The sequence below is a fragment of the Rhamphochromis longiceps genome, linkage group LG19, assembly GCF_057381845.1.
Source record: "Rhamphochromis longiceps isolate RC_006_pf linkage group LG19, R_longiceps_female_GT1.1, whole genome shotgun sequence".
Lineage (NCBI taxonomy): Eukaryota > Metazoa > Chordata > Actinopteri > Cichliformes > Cichlidae > Rhamphochromis > Rhamphochromis longiceps.
In genome coordinates, this window is record NC_140575.1 from 30,986,213 (window position 1) to 31,002,655 (window position 16,443).

The 16,443-nt window shown below is 39.7% G+C and overlaps 1 protein-coding gene across 1 annotated transcript in view; it reads left to right on the forward strand.

Annotated features, from left to right (window-relative positions):
- Window positions 1–822: 822 nt before the first annotated feature.
- The window catches only part of tmem63c (transmembrane protein 63C), a 45,488-nt gene continuing 29,867 nt past the window's right edge, over window positions 823–16,443 (forward strand). The window contains exon 1 of the mRNA XM_085391821.1: window positions 823–899. The gene's annotated coding sequence lies outside the window, so the exon portion shown is untranslated. The remainder of the gene's footprint in view (window positions 900–16,443) is intronic.

A 16,443-nucleotide genomic window follows, 5' to 3' on the forward strand; every position in this document is an offset into this window, starting at 1 on the left:
CATAGGAAGCAAAGTATTTACAAATATTTTTTTCCAATTTCATTGTGAACAAGAGGCAAAGCCAACAGTGAAATATCCTGTGATCAGAAATTAAACTAAACATAATACGCAACATGCAACATGCAACATTATATTATAATATAATATAATATAATATAAAACATAAACAAGTCAAATATCTTCAAAAATATCATCATCATCAAGAACAATAAAACTATTTAAACGGTTTACTAAATGGTGTGTGGTAAGAGCAACAACCCACTGACAGATGAATAGTGACTGAGTAGTTGTACCCACAAAACAATGCTGTATATAAAAGTTGTTGTTTTGTATCTACACTTGTGATATATTCTAAAGTTTTTGTAGATTTTTTTTATAAAGAATGCAAAATATAGAAATAATGATAAATGTATATTTTAAAAAAACAAAGTAGCTTTAATTTAATAATGCTTAATTGTTTTCAAATATTTTTCCTTAATATATTTAAAAACATGTATTTTTTAAGTAAAATATACATATTTTTCTGTCTTAAATGGAATAAGCCTTTGTATTTGTGGGATGTAAACTGGAGTACGTAAAATTCAGTTTCAGATTACTGTGCATTTGGTGTTCAAAGTTAACATTAAAATATATATATAATTCATTTAACCACTTAAATCGACCTAGCTAACTTTAAGGTGGATGTCTGGTCAAATATATTTTTATGTAACTTCGAATAAAACGAATGAAATTTTGTTGGCATCACCATTGCTTGATGGTCCCTTAACGCCTCCAAAGCAGGTGTTTAATTGTTAGACGGCCCCTGCGAAGGTGGGAGTTTCTCTTGTTTCTTGGCGTTAAAGAAAGATCAGCAGCATCTCTATCACCGCCGGACCTCAGCGATAAGGGAGTTTTATAAGGTGAGTGAGGTAAATATTAAAGCCGTGCGTGCCTGTAGTGATAGAAATGCAAACCGGAAGGCTTTACTGCGCTATTAGTGGCGCAATCGTTTTCATCAAGTTACGGAGCTGAAGGAAGGTGGGTGTGCAGGCTGCTGTGAGTGCTGCAGTAAGCGGGGGAACCGAGAGTCGATAAAAATGTCTGATTACGGAGAGCAATACCTTTTCCTTTATTTATAAATATCTTAAAGTTCACGGTACAGTGTGGTGGTGGTGGTGTTGGTGGTGGTGGTGGTGGTGAGGACGAGCCTGTCTCTGGCAACGTGTCAGACTCCTACACCCAAACCAGGTGCATCATTTCTCCTCTCTGTCACACCTATTGTTCCCGATTGTTCCTCGTGGACTTAGCTGCGTGGCAAACCTTGAGTGAGCATCGTTATGTGTAACTTGGGGAGCCCGTTTTTAATAATAAAAGGAGCCCCTCAGACTTCCATTCATGCTGCCACCCTCTGTCTGTGTAGCCTGATGCTGTTCAATCTGGACTCTGTTGGATTCGCACAGAAAAAAATGATACCGGTCAACTTCTTGTGACTTGTTGATTCGATGCTTATCCTACTACATGTGATGTGGGTTTTAACACAAGGGTTACCCTGTAAAATAAATGTGATTCTTGAGGTACATTGAGCTTTTACAGTAAGTAAAGCTAGCCTTTTCTGACTGTGTTTTTTCTGTTTTCGGAAATTGGGCAGAGTACTAAACTGACATCTGGTAACATTTCCACCCGACTGTGCTGAAAGCAGGTGGCCTTGAAAATGCCAGATTTGCTATGGACTTTTGACATTTTAGTGGAATACAATATGTCAAACCCTAATGAGAGCCTGGGAGGAAAATACATTTAGAATGGTGATATTCAGATTTTAGCCAAGATGTAGAGCGTAATCTTACAGGACTCAATATATGCACATCTCATCACGTTTGATAACACCAGATGAATGATAGTAATGATGGCAATTAGTGTTGTTTATTCCTTAATTAGAGAGGAGGCCTATCCTGTTTCCAGGTTCCCAATTATGCGTGTTCTATAAATAGAGGTATTGCGCTTTCAGAGAGATCTCAGAAATATCAAGAAGGGTCAGAATTAGTGTCACAGGTTGGATTAAACAAAGCCTTGCGGGTGTGAAAAGGTCGTTTTTGAAAATCAAGGACTTCAGAATCACTGCAGATGCTTTAAATGAAGGGGAGAAACTATATGTTTTTACCTCAGTGTTTTAGACAAACAGATAGTAGGTATTTGTGTGATCGAATTCATACCTAGATGACAAGAACATTGACTAAATTTGCAGCTGATCAATTGCTTCAGTATAAAATATGTATATATTTCATAGTTTCTTACCAAAGTGCTGTAAATTAGTTGCAGGGTTTTATCCTGTTTCTTTAAAATTTGATCCATACGAGTGCACAGTAAGTGTCTCACAGGCATTAATATTTCAAAAGGCTCTAAGCTGAGATTGAACAAGGGCTTTTAGTAGTGATACGGATATGGTGCACTTGTGTAGCACTGAGCAGGTGCAAAAGGGATGGACAATATTGAGACGTATGTTAGAGCAAGTCTTAAACCACGTTAAGCCTCGTGTTCATTTTCTCCGCATACTTTGTGTTTGGCTGTTTCTTTGTGTTTGTTTCAGCACCACGAGCAGGAGGACAGCTCCAGCTGGGCAAGTAGATGAGATGAGATTCTTTGCAGTTTTGAGATTAGACAGAAGTGAAAAGCATAGCATAATCTGTGAAGATTAATACCATGCATGCAATAATTTGCACAAGTTTTAAATATTGCAAATGTTAAATGTACCAAAATCAGGTGGAGTAAATAGAAGACAAATTATGTGATACCTCTTGGTGTGCTACACCAAAACCAAACACTGTGTTTTGAAAGACCTGGCTAATGTATTTCACATCTCATGGCCCCTACAGGATTAACTGTATCCTATCACATTATTGTGATGTTATTGTAGGGTCTTTACCTTACAATATAAAGTGCCTTGAGGCAGTTGTTATGTTATGATTTGGTGCTTTATAAATAAAGTTGAATTGAATTGAATATCTATTATTTAACCAGTTAATATAAAGCCATGGTTAAAAAACAAACAAACAACAAAAACAAAGTAGATCCTTATGTATGTCAGGCCATAATAAAAAGAGATGACTGTGCTGACGTGCCACCTTTAATACAGTGATGAATGGGAGTTACATGCATATTTGAGTCAGGGATCGGAGAGAAATAGCTCATGTTGCAGACAGATTGCTACTGTGTAGCACAAAACACGGGTCATCCAGTGAACCATCCCTCTTTCTGTTCTGGTAGTAATGCTGATGATGGTGGTAGTCATGCAGTTTCTCACAGTGAGAAATGCAGTGCAGGTATGGCTTGTGTGCACCAGACATTCATGACTGCACCACATATTTGATGTTTTTCTGCAGGTCATCTCCTCAGCCCCACCACCCCACATACCAGACTGCCAGATGGAAATAAGAATGTCAGAAAACCTTTGCTGTCCTTTTAACAGACCGTTGAACACAAACAGAATATCAGAACAAAGCAAAGGCTGATGATACCACAGTTAGCTGCGAAAACTCCATTTGTATTCCACCTGTCATCTAACCACAGCATTTGTTGGCTCGGGCTTTGTTCTTTTGAAGTCTTTAGTAGAAAGTAGGCGCCCTGCTATTTGAGATTCAAGCTGTGAATTTTTACTGCTGTTCCTCCGAGGTCTATCACAGTGATGCTGATGCATGCAGTGCTGTCACTGATGTATTGTGCACAGACTTTCACAAAGAAGCACCCCGCCATAAACTTACCATACAATGAGGAGTATCAGATATTCACAGTCATACATAAATGTCAGACTGTCTTTTGATACTTCATACTGACAGTGCCTTTTGTGGGCTAGCATTCATATCAGATAAACCTCCTTAGACATTCAGAGAGGTCACAGCAGCAAGAAACAGCATCAGATGCTGTAATTTTCAATTTCTAGTTATCAGATGAATCTGTACGTATTAATCAAATATTTCGAAGCAACTATGCTATATATTCATTGCAGTGTTTTTAAATGTGAATATTTTCCTTTTTTGTTATGAACTGCTGGTCACACAGTACAATATGTTATTCTCCGCAGGTATGTTTATTAAAATGATCTGGATATCTGCAACAAATTAAAGTCCATTAAAGTTCTTTATTAATGTTTTCCACAGTAATATGTGCATATATTGCACTCAGCTTTATTTTCAAGCAGCTGTGGTGTTTAAAATAAATAGACTGTACATGTATAGGTTATATAGTGTGTAATGCTGATAATTATATCTGTTTCCGTAAGTCTCTCTTTGATTAAACCATTGCTGATTGTTTGCCTGGCAATTTTTTGTGTGCCAAGTAATTAAATGCTACTTTTTTATGTAAATATGGTTTAGATAGTGACAGAGACGTTTGTCCAGAATAATATTTTCCAACAGACAGGATTTTATGGTTGACGTGGAGGTGAGGTTTATATTGATTGGGGCTCAGGTTTTCTCACAGGCCCAGTTTTAGGATCATCTACAGGAGAATTTGCAGTGTAAGAAGCTGTGGGTGGAATCGTCCACATCCTGTGTGGTGTGCAGAGAAAATGCAGCTCAGAGAGGTTCTGTGGTTACTGAATAGGTCAGGTACAGTGTAATCAAGCATTCATATCTTAGAGCCAAGAATCACAGATGCTACATTGGTCCTAATAAGGACTGGCCCAGTCCACATAACAACAGCAAGGCAGACACACAACCACAATCTCTCGGGGCCTTCTGAGCATGTGCAGCCAGACAGGAAGCAGGTGTTAGGTTTGTTGAGGATAGCCTGTGTGTGCAGTCATCGCTCCAGTCATGCAAAGGCTCATTCAGCCTTCGGAAGGAGGCTGGGTGGGGAGGGGACGGTGCGTTAACTGTGAACTCTGAGCAGACACACCTCAGTGATCTGTGTTTGTGTGTCTGATGTGATAACGAGCAAGTTGTGAAAAGAATAAAGCCCCCTCCCTTTCCCTCCACTGAGCAGGTGGTGAGCAGATTGCATTAAAACCTCCGCCCCAATCCTCCTCAGCCTCAGGCTGAGTCTGACAAGGGCTGCCCATCCACACATCCTCCGCCCAAAACCCTTCACAGCAGAGGATGTAGCTCCTGCAGAGTTAGGAATAAGATGCATTCACACATGACATCCCTGTCACAACAGCAACAGTCTACCAATCAGATGCACCACATAATAATGGAAATGTCCCCAACTCACTAGCTCAGTGTGAAGTTAATGAAGAATGTCTTGCATGTCTTGCACTGAGATGGACAATCAGAATGTGTTTAATTTTCGATTGTTCAGGCTAGGGCTGCCACGATTAGTCGACTAGTCACGATTACGTCGACTATCAAAATCGTCGACGACTGATTTAATAGTCGACGCGTCATTTGAAGCTTTGTAAGATCACAAAAGCAGGAATAAGTAGCAGGATTTAAGAGTGTAATAACGGACTGAAACAGAAGATGGCAGCACTGCATGTACAAGGATGCCAGCTGCCGTTAAACCCCGAAGAAGAAGAAACTGTGTCCCAGAATTCATAGCGCGGCCCAGCGCAGTTGTCAACAATGGCGGCAGCTAGTTAGTTTTAATATTACTCTTATTATTCTTTCTGGGTCACAAAATAAACGTTTAACATATTTTCAGGCGAGAATGTAGCTGTGTAAACCTCAAATATCTGCTCAGTTTATCAAGACACCACATATTTTCAAAAGCGCTCCGACGTTTTCGGAGGCGTCTGTTACCCACTAGCTCAATAGCTAGCCGGGGGCCATGAGAGCACCGGACTCCCGGCAGATCGTTTTCAAACCCACCGCCCTACTCAGGTTAAACATATACAAGTCACTTAGATAACTTAAAAATGTTATTGTTTGGCTTTTTTCAGTATTTTATTTGTTCCTGAGTAAATCGGCTGAGTTTATTAAACTCCACCGAAACAATCTGCACATTTAATTAGAATTCAATTAACTATCATCTTGTCTTTATTTTTAGTTAGCACAGACCTTAAACACTTAAAGCTGTAAGCTAATGATAGTTATATAAGAGCAGATGCTGCTGGTGCAATAAGCTGTACTTTTACGTTCAATGGATGATGATCTGATTAGTCGACTAATCGCAAAAATAATCGGTGACTAGTCGACTATCAAAATAATCGTTTGTGGCAGCCCTAGTTCAGGCAGAACTTGCCATCTATAAATGTAGCCGATAAGCCGAAGAGCTCACATTATTATGCTCCTGATTTTGTAAATGCACTTTCATCCCTGGACTTTGCTTTGATAAGAAATTATTAAGCTATTATTGATCTTCTGTTGGATTATTTGAGGGCTTAACCATGTCCTGCAGGAAAAGTACCACAGCTGCTTTTGAGTGTGTTGGTGGAAAACTACCGGGGGGAAATCTACAGGGGGCATTCAGTTTTAACCCCTGTCTACTACAGGGGGTTAGACAGAATAATATAAACTGACTCAAGGTGTAAAGTCACACAATTACAAATGCTGCAATGATTGTCAAATGCCAGTGTGAGGTGGAAAAAATACATGTATGTTACTGGGAATTATGCAGGTAATAGACGAAAATATAACTGTACAGGCTAAAACCTGAAATTATGAACATAATTACTGCCGTGCTCCATTTGTTTTTGCTTTTTGTTAATTGTTGCACTGTTGAAATTTTTATTTCTTGTTCATTTTCAGCCAACAGCTAAAGCAGGCATTGACATGATGCAGAAATTGTAGTTCAGTTAATGACTGCAAGGTCAGTCTTCAAGGCTACTGGTTAACCCTAAACCAAAAGATTCCCACCATCACACTTCAAACTTGGCATCGTGTTCTTCTATTGAACAGCTGTCCTTGCTCGGCACCAAATATGAATGCTGCATCTGTCCAGTGAACATTATTCCAAAGCTTCTGGTCTTTGACTGTATGTTAATTAGTAAAATTAGCAAAATGCAGTCTTCACTACATCACTCACTACTAGAGATGGACCGATCCGATATTACGTATCGGTATCGGTCCGATACTGACCTAAATTACTGGATCGGATATCGGAGAAAAATAAAAAATGTAATCCGATCCATTAAATATCACGAAAGCACCTCACAAAACTTGCAACACGCCGTAACTCACCTCAGAACGTTAGCACGTCGGAGCAGTATGCATCACGTGATAGAGCAGCTGTGGCATGCGGGACCTGTGGTGGTCTGGATAGCATTTGGAGCTTTGCTAGCAACCCGGCATTTCATCTCCGACAAAGTTATCCCGAGAGAAGTAAAGCAAGTGTGTAAGTCCATCTCTGAATGTTTGTAAAGCATTCCTGCGTTAAGCTTAACAAGCGACTGCCTCTCGCTCTCCGGCTGCTACTTCAATCATGAAACTGCTTAAATGATCAGCTGATCGGCTTTTCTGTCGCGAGTCCGTCTCTCTGGTTTGTTTTTGGCCCACTTTGCACCAGAAAGAGGAAACCAGCGACTGAACAACAGAAGCACGTTTAAGCTTGATCAGCTGTTGTTAGAATGTATTTAATATTACTTTCTACTCGAGGATCTTTTTCTACATAGCTGACGGCTGGTAACTGTGCAGGGGCGGATCTAGCAAAGTTTAGCCAGGGGGGCCGATAGGGCATTAACAGGGAAAAGGGGGCACAAAGACATACTTTTCTTTCTTATTCTCATTTAAAATGTCGAGCTTTTAATAAATAATTATCTGACACCCAAAGTTTTAATTTGATGCAAAATGAATAGTGATAGGTTTGTAGCTTGAACCCATCCGCTGGAACGTTGAAGACAATATAATTACACTGCAAAGCAAGACACAAGTAGGCAAGCTTCTTCATGTTTCTCGTGCACGGGAGAGAACCGGACAGGCACCGTTCCTTCGCTTGACCCCAGTTGCTCTCGTCCGTTCTCCCGTACCACTGTTCTTTTATTGAGGTTACATGAATATGCATAAGTTCATTAACATATGACGTCTACATACACACAAAGAGTACCGTGTGTGTGTCTGTGTGTGTGTGTGTGTGTGTGTGTGTGTGTGTGTGTGGACTGCTGATCAAAGGGTCAAACATCCTTGGTCAGGAAGAGGGTAGCCTCCCCCTCACCCTAGATGGTTCATCCTAGATAACACGGTGAGGAAGTCCTGCAGTTCATCTAAACAAAGAGCACTTAGACTAGAACAGACGCAACTACGTTAATCCTACCATAAAATAATAAGACACGGTATGACCTCTCATGCTCCCAAAGTGCTGTCTAATACACACAAAGTTTGCAGACTATCAAGGATCAAAACCTCTACCAATCTACAACTAATTACAAAACTCTAAGCATATATAAGTAAATATTTCTAAGCATAAATGACAATCAACAATACAAATCTAACAAATAGAAGTCCATTACTGTATATAGTAACTATTAAGTCTAATATATATACCCTAGTAAGCTATAGTACTTTTTCCTTTGGGAAGGTACCATCTGTGCAGTCTGCAATTTTGTTGAAGAAAGATGTTGAATCTATTTAATATTTCTTGAAAAATAATTGATTTCTGTGCATTTTTTTCACACTGCATCAAATTAAGGTTGATTACGTCGATTAAGCATCATGAGGTGGAGCGTGAGGGGTGGTTCCCCATTTTTTATTTATTTATTTTTGTTGTTGCTGGGAGTTGGAACCCTATTAGTTAGGTTGCTTAATATTTATGCTAAGTACTCTTTCAAATACCAGAATAGGGAGGATGGTGTAGGTTTAAGTTTATTAGATTGATCAGTATTGCTGAACTATGAAATAATTTTTTTTGCATACAGGTATAACAGAATAGCTTTAGTGTAGTTGTTGTTTTAAACTTGAGTATGAACTTATACAAAATGCGGCAAGATATTTAAAAAACAGTTTTGTTGATTAAAAAACACTATATCGGATTCATATCGGTATCGGCAGATAACCAAATTTATGATATCGGTATCGGACATAAAAAAGTGGTATCGTGCCATCTCTACTCACTACAGACCCTGCGATAAAACTTTGGTATTCCTTACAGAGCAGATTGCTCTAAAGCTGAATTTTTTATCATCAGCCTTTCCTAATTTGTTAAATTTTTAAGGCTTATTTACATCAGAGAATAGTGTTTGGCTCTAGCCTTGCTGGATATCGCAACAGCATATAAATCGTCTAGAGAAGCTGCTAATAATAATAATAAGATACTAGAGAAGCTGCATGGACTTGGACTGCTGCAGGAAGCAGGCTTCGAGTCATCTGTATCTGATGCCAGTGGCCAAGGGTCACTGTAAGCAGTGTACAGAGAAACAGAAGCCAAAGCTTCTCAGCTTGAATGGATTCTCGATAAGTGCTTCAGCCACTGAGGTTTGTTTCACTGTCTGCCCTTCAACATGATTGACAGGAGAGCAAACGCATAGATTATATAAAAGAAAAATATGATCCTCCTTTGAAGTTTGATGAGGCCAGACTGGAGGTTGCACTGACTCCCCATCTCATCTTGAAGTACAAAGCATTACAAAAGGAAAGAGTCTGGTTATCATGGTAACCTAGCTCTCTCTACATAACCCTCTCTTTTTACAGTCTTTTAGGTGATACCATTATTAAGCTACGAATTTTCTCCATTGTAGCTTTAAGGTTTTCATCAGAGTCAAGTGGCAGTTATCTGTTAAATTTTTTTTGTCTACCTCCACTCACTTTATCCCATACATCTCAGCACGAAAGGTCGGAGGAGATCTCCCACTATGTGTTCTCTCATGCAGTTTCATTGGCTTTTTAAAAGTCAAATAAAGAGAGATTCTTTATGCAAAACACTTTTTAAAAACTAGGATTTTGCTAATTAGGGTCTCACCTTCAGAAAACCCTGCAGGGCACGGCTGACAAAAAGAAAAGTTCATGCATATTCTACCAGCTCCGAGCTGTCACAAAAGCAAACGATAAGGGAAATGTCAAATCTTTCCTGTCTGTGCAGGTGCGGCCGTCTCGCGCAGAGAGGGCATATTTTGCAAACACAAACAGAACAGCGGCAGGGGGAAAATGTTTAACAAGGCTGCAGTCAGTGCAGTCAAGAGGAGAAGCGCGCCTCTGAAGTCGTGAATGTTTTATTTATGGCGATTGCAAATTGTACTCGGGGTTATATCATAGTTATGGTGACAGTAAGTTGATTGGGTGCAGAGGTTTGGAAGTCACCAGAAGTTTACATTTTATATATAGTTCATTTCTCAGGAAAAACGGGCCCATCGCTATCTCGTTCTCTCAGGCAGGGGATATATCTTGATCCAGCTGAATGTTTTACGAAGGAATGGGAAGTTATACAGAGACTGTCCACCAAATACTTTATGGTATTTATTAGCCTGTGGTGCAGCTGGGAATTAGAATCCAGCCTCTCTGAAGCAAATTTATATGTAGAGATTACGGTTTTCCCTGACATGGATTTTATATCATAGCAGCTTCTTATTTCAGCATGACAAATCATCTGTGAAGAGATATGGCACAGTTATTTAAAGGATAGTAAAAGCTAATAGTGGATGCCAACACTTGGTTTGAATATTTATTTCTTTATCTTGCTTTCACAGCCCAGCATATCCAGTGTCTTTGATATGGCGCTATATGGTGGAAGACAATGCAAGTTTGTTTGGCCCAGATTCATGGCACAGAAAATGGATCCTAATGACTTTGGAAGCCTCCCTGTTGTTTTTCTTAGCACCACCTGTTATTTTTGTTTTTGGTGTGATTGTTTAATAGTTATTGATGCCAAATTTGCTTCACACATTCATGTCCCTGTCAACATGGATTCCACTCACTTAGGTGAACCCACTGACTTCTCCTCTAGTGCCATCGAGAGATCAACAAGAGTATAATCAAGTGTCTTCGAGCTAGTGGGATTCCCATCAACCCTCAATTGGTTGGACAGGTTTTGCCTTCAGGACTAATTCTTAATAGCAAAGATTCAACAAGGTGCTGGATTTTGGTCCATATTGATTTGATAGAATCACACAATTGCTGCAGATTTGTCAGATGCAGATCTGCCGTTGCACCACATCAGAAAGGTGCCAAACTGAATTGAGATCTGGTGACTGGGGAGGCCTTTTGAGTACAGTGAACTCGTTGACATATCTTCAGGAAACCAGCTTGGGATGATTTGAGTTTTGCAACATAGTGTGTTATAGTGCAGGAAACAGTCATCAGAAGATGGTACACTGTGGTCATAAGGGATGGACAGGGTCAGCAGCAATACTCAGGTAGGCTAAGTCTTCCATTGGCCTATTTTTCTGATGTTGTGCGAATTGTAGCCTCAGTTTCCTGTTATTATCTGACAGGAGTGGACTACAGTGTGCTCTTCTGTTCCTGTAGCCCAAGTCCTTTAAAGTTTGTGTTGTGCGTTCAGAGATGCTCTTCTGCGTACATTTGTTGTGGATGTTTGAGTTACTGTTACCTTCCTAGCAGTGATGGGAATAACGGCGTTACTTTTTTCAGTAACGAGTAATCTAACTAATTACTATTCCTATCGTTACAACGCCGTTACAGTTACTAACAAGAAAATGCGGTCCGTTACTATTTTTCAACAAACAGACGGTTGAAGCTGTCTTCAGCTTACCGCATCTTATATCAGTTGCACAGAAGTAGCTGTAAGTAATCTGGACGCTACAGCTTTAAGCAGCTGCGCGCGCTCGTAACTATAATTAATTACTTTTTCAAAGTAACTTGCCCAACACTGCTTCCTAGTAGCTCAAAGTGGCTATTATCCTCTGATCACTCACTTTAACAAGGTATTTTCAACCAGAAAACTGCAGCTCACTGGCTTTTTCTTTTTCTGACCGTGATCTGTAAACCCTAGAAATGGTTGTGTGTGAAAATCCTGAGAAGATCAGCAGTCTGACATACTCATTGTTATTGGTGCATGTCTGGTGCACAAAACACGTTGCATTCAAGGTTATTCAAATCATTATTCTTCAATATTCTGATACTCGGTGTGAACTTCAAGAGGTCGTATTGTTGGGCTGATTAGATATTTGCATTAGCAAGCAGTCGAACAGGTGTACCTAATAAAGTGCCAGTGAAAGGGTTAGTGCTAATTAGCACATTTTTGCATTGTCACCATCATTGAGCTTGTTGACATGTAAATATTAGCTTTTTGCTTATAATACTACCATCAGTGTTTCAATATGAGGTTCTTTTTCTTTGTGTTTTAACAAATAATTTGTAGGTAATGACACAACAAAAATAGTCTTTTGAAAAAAATCCAGAAGCTGGTTTCATCAAAATAATATTAGTAAGGGCATGAAATATGTCTGGATTGAATCGCAGTTTACCGCAAGTGATTGATTTGTTGATGAACAGTGAAATTGTTTTGTCTGACACACACACACACACACACACTTGTACATTCATGACTTGAGAAAACATCACACTGAGTTATATTCATTCTTAGGAGCCTCCTTTAACCTTCACTACTTCTAAAACACAAAAAATATCACAGTGAAAAATACTGTTAGGTCCATAATGTGTTGGACTGAGATTATGTAGTTTTTATCACGAACGTCACCACAGCAGATGTTAAATCAGATAGCCAACGTGTGTTTGAAATGCAGAGTTTTTACCTTTAATTCAAGGAGATTTAAAAAAATAAATTGCACTGTTTATGAATCACATTTTACAGACAGTGCCTCATTTTTCAATGTTCAAAAGCAATTGGACAAACTAGCATAATTTTAGATATAAGGATTTTTTTTAAAGATACTTGGATTAAAATCCTTTGCAGTCAAGTACATCAAGTGTAGAATCAACAGACAAAACTAATTGCAGTGTTTTCGCCCTCGAGATGCTCTACCAGACCTTCAGTTGGTGCTTGTTTTTTTTTTATATTTCTGCCTTCAGTTTTGTACTTAGTAACTGAACAGCATGCTCTGTTGGGCTGAGATCAGAAGAATATCCAATTTCTTTGCTTCCTTGTCTTGGGTTGCTTTTGCACTATGCTTTGGGTCATTGCTTGCCATCACCAGTGTGTGAATGTGTGCGTGAATGGGTGGATGACTGGATGTGTAAAGCGCTTTGGGGTCCTTAGGGACTAGTAAAGCGCTATATAAATACAGGCCATTTACCATTTACCATTGTCCATTTGTACTGTGAAGCCCTATTTGATCAGTTTTGTATTTGGCTCAATCTGATCAGAGAATACAGCCACGGACACTTTACAATTCATCCGACTGCTTCTAACAGCAGTCACATCCACAATAAACACCAGTGACACAGTTCCACCATGCATGCTCATGCCATAACATTATCTCTACCATGTTTGACAGATGATGTGATAATCTTCAGATCATTAGCTGTTTCTCTCCTTCTCTATACTTCTGAATTCTGATATGAATTTTCAGACTTTTTTAGAAGGTTTTTTTTGGCGAAGTCTAATCCAGCGTTCTTGAGTGTAACCGGTGGTTTGCACCTCTATATTTATGAAGGCATTAATTGATTGTAGACTGACACACTTTGTCTCTCAAGTGTTAATGACTTGGGTTGATGTTGAGAAGTTGTTTTTCTTAACTATGGAAACAATTCTACCATCATCCACTTTAGTTGTCTTCTGTGAATTTCAGGCCTTTTGGTGTTGCTGAACTGGTCAGTCTTTTTTTCTTTCCTCTCTAATCCTCTGGAGTCAACGAACCCGCTGGTGTGTCCAAATCACATGACCAGTTTAAGATGGCGTAGCAATAAGACGCAGCCTCGCTGAGTCTCTGTCTCAACTTGTGTGGAAAGTGCAGACTTTTTAATCTTAACAGTGCAGTTATGTGAATTTTATTGGCAGTTTAATGCAGTCCTACCTCACAAAAACAGACTGAAGCCAGCAAAATAACCATGCCTATGTTTCCCATGTTGTGGACACATCTTACTGTAAACAACACTACAGAAGCATTTCAGATATTTAATAATGTGACAGTGTTGCTCTTAAACTATGTAAAAATAACCGTTACAAAAGCAAAAATGTTCCGAATCACATTTAGTGTTATGTTTTAGATCATCTCAGTAGATATTTGGGTTCAGGTGTTTGCCTTAGTTTGATATTGCTGCTCTCCCAAAGTGTGGTTAGGGTTGGCACAGACAAACACAAACATCCATCAGCTGTTTTTCTGGTGCACTGAGCAGATTAGATGACTTGAGCTAGGTTTTTCTTCTTTACAGCTTGCCATTTTTTCTGCTTGCCCGACTCAAACTTAGGTGTAGCTCATCAGAAGCTCACGGCTCCTGTATTGACTTCAGCATCTGTGATGATAATAGTCTCACTGAGCACAGAGGAAAGATACCACTCATTCTGCCAGCGGGAAGCACAACACTGCTTCACAAGCCAAACATCAGTTTGTAATCTGCTGCGTTGGCTTGGAAGCTTGATTCGGAGGAGGAGAGATGTGGGAGCAGAGGGAGAGGCTTAAAAAGACTCCGGATTTGCAGAGTCAAATAAGCTGGAGGAGAAATGGATACCTTGGGATCAGCATTAGCATGTCTGAGCGTTTAAGCACGAGGGTTAGGACAGAAAAGAATAACCATGGAGTCGCAGCATTAAACTGCTGAGTCATGCTGTGACGTTTGTCCAAATGTTGTGCAAAACCACTCCACAGTCAGCCTGTATCCTTCAGCATCCTGCCCGGTCCTTGAGGCGCAGAAGAAGAGTTTCACTGTTTGCATCAGCAGCCGGCAGCAACAGAAGTAAGTGACTTGTCTGGTAAAGGAAGGGGGGAGAGCTCAGTGGGTCAGTAGAGGTGTGTATAAGCTTCTGCAAGTCAAAGTAAAACGTAGCATGTTTTCAGTTTATACTTAGCTTGCGGTCATCATTTCTGTTAGGAAGATTGCAAAAGGGATAGAGCTGTTGTAGAAATAAACCACTTAGATTTAGTCTGTTAATCAGACAACTTGGACAAAAATAATCTCCAAAAATTCATCATCCAGTAGCTGCAGGTATAAACTACACTCATTTCTTATAATTTATGTGACAAACTACTTAATGGCAGTAGGAGTTTCTGTGTTTGTTTAGTCAGAGCACAGCGTTCGCTCTTTGTGCCATAAATGTATTTGTTTACTCGTCCATTTTTAGCGCTAAAACAATCCCTTTGTTTATACTAATGGCTCAAATTCATCACTGGCAAAGGGAGAAAAGGTGATCTATGAAACAGAGTGTGTATGTTATGGATTCAATTTGTGACCAGTCCTCAGGGAATCTCCTTCCAAGTCATCTCCACAGGGAGGATGCTGCTGTATCTGACAGCATCTGAATATTGACTGTAAGCTATACAGTTTCACAAGCCCTTCCTGGGTTATATTTTTAACTTTCTGCTCCTCAGACCTTTTCCGAGTGTGACGTACAACACTCGGGCAGCACTACCATTGATCTGCTCGCCTCTTACACGAGAAATCTTGCTGTGCACAACATGAGGTGTTTGGTAAATGCTTCAGAAAGCTGTGATGGAGCTTCTCAAGAAGTGACATCATTGGTGCAGCGATAAATCATCCCTAGATTAGGTTCAGTAATCGTTGCCAATTTGATGGCTTTTAGCCTCCTTTCCTTTTTTCTCACTCTGGTACCTTTTCATTTCTTGGCTGCCGTTTCCAACTGCGACTCACGCAGCGTATTTACTACAGAGCATGCCGTTCTGTGACAGCAACAACATCTCGTGGAATATTATTTTCACCATGAAATCTGGTCGTTTATGTGAATCTGCAGCACTGACGCGGAACTTTGTCAGCACTGCGTTTCGGCTCCATTTCCTCCGAATGTTTATTTAGTAAGGAGTGTACACAAGTCGAGCAGCTGGGAGTGGGGACTGTATTGATTGAAAATGAGGATGGTGTGTGCTGGAGGACAGATGGTTCAGGCCTTCATTCTGTGGTCATGGCAGTGTGAGTGATCATATCCTGTGCACGCTTCACAATCTGTTCGAGCTTGCAGTTGGGTTTGTTGTTAACTCTTGTTGGGCTTGTTTGTATTTTTTCTAAAGAGCATCCGGTAAATCTGTTATCCAGTTTGTCACTTTCATGTAGCATCTCTACTTCCATTTGTCTGATAAAGAAAAGGAGCAAACGGATCAATTGTAGCTAATGGACCGTGATGCTCATTAAACTGATCCTTGCAAATGCAATCATAACTGCACTTAGAGTGTGTGTGGCACTTGTCTGATGAAAGTGAGTCACAGCAGTGAATGAATTTCCAGTTTCACAGATTATTGCTAACTAACAGTGTCATTCTGATTCTTTACAGGCAGAGGCTGGGTATTCAAAAGATGGGTGCAATAACAACAAAGACTAAATCAGAATCAGAATACTTTATTGATCCCTGGGGGAAATTATTTTTTGTTACAGTGCTCCATTTTAAACCAACATTAAGACAAGACAGACAATACGCTAACTAAGAATAGTACAATATATACATATATATACATACATCCTCCTGAACTCTCTGCCCCCCTCTCACGGACAATAACCATATCCAACTTCTTAATAGCAA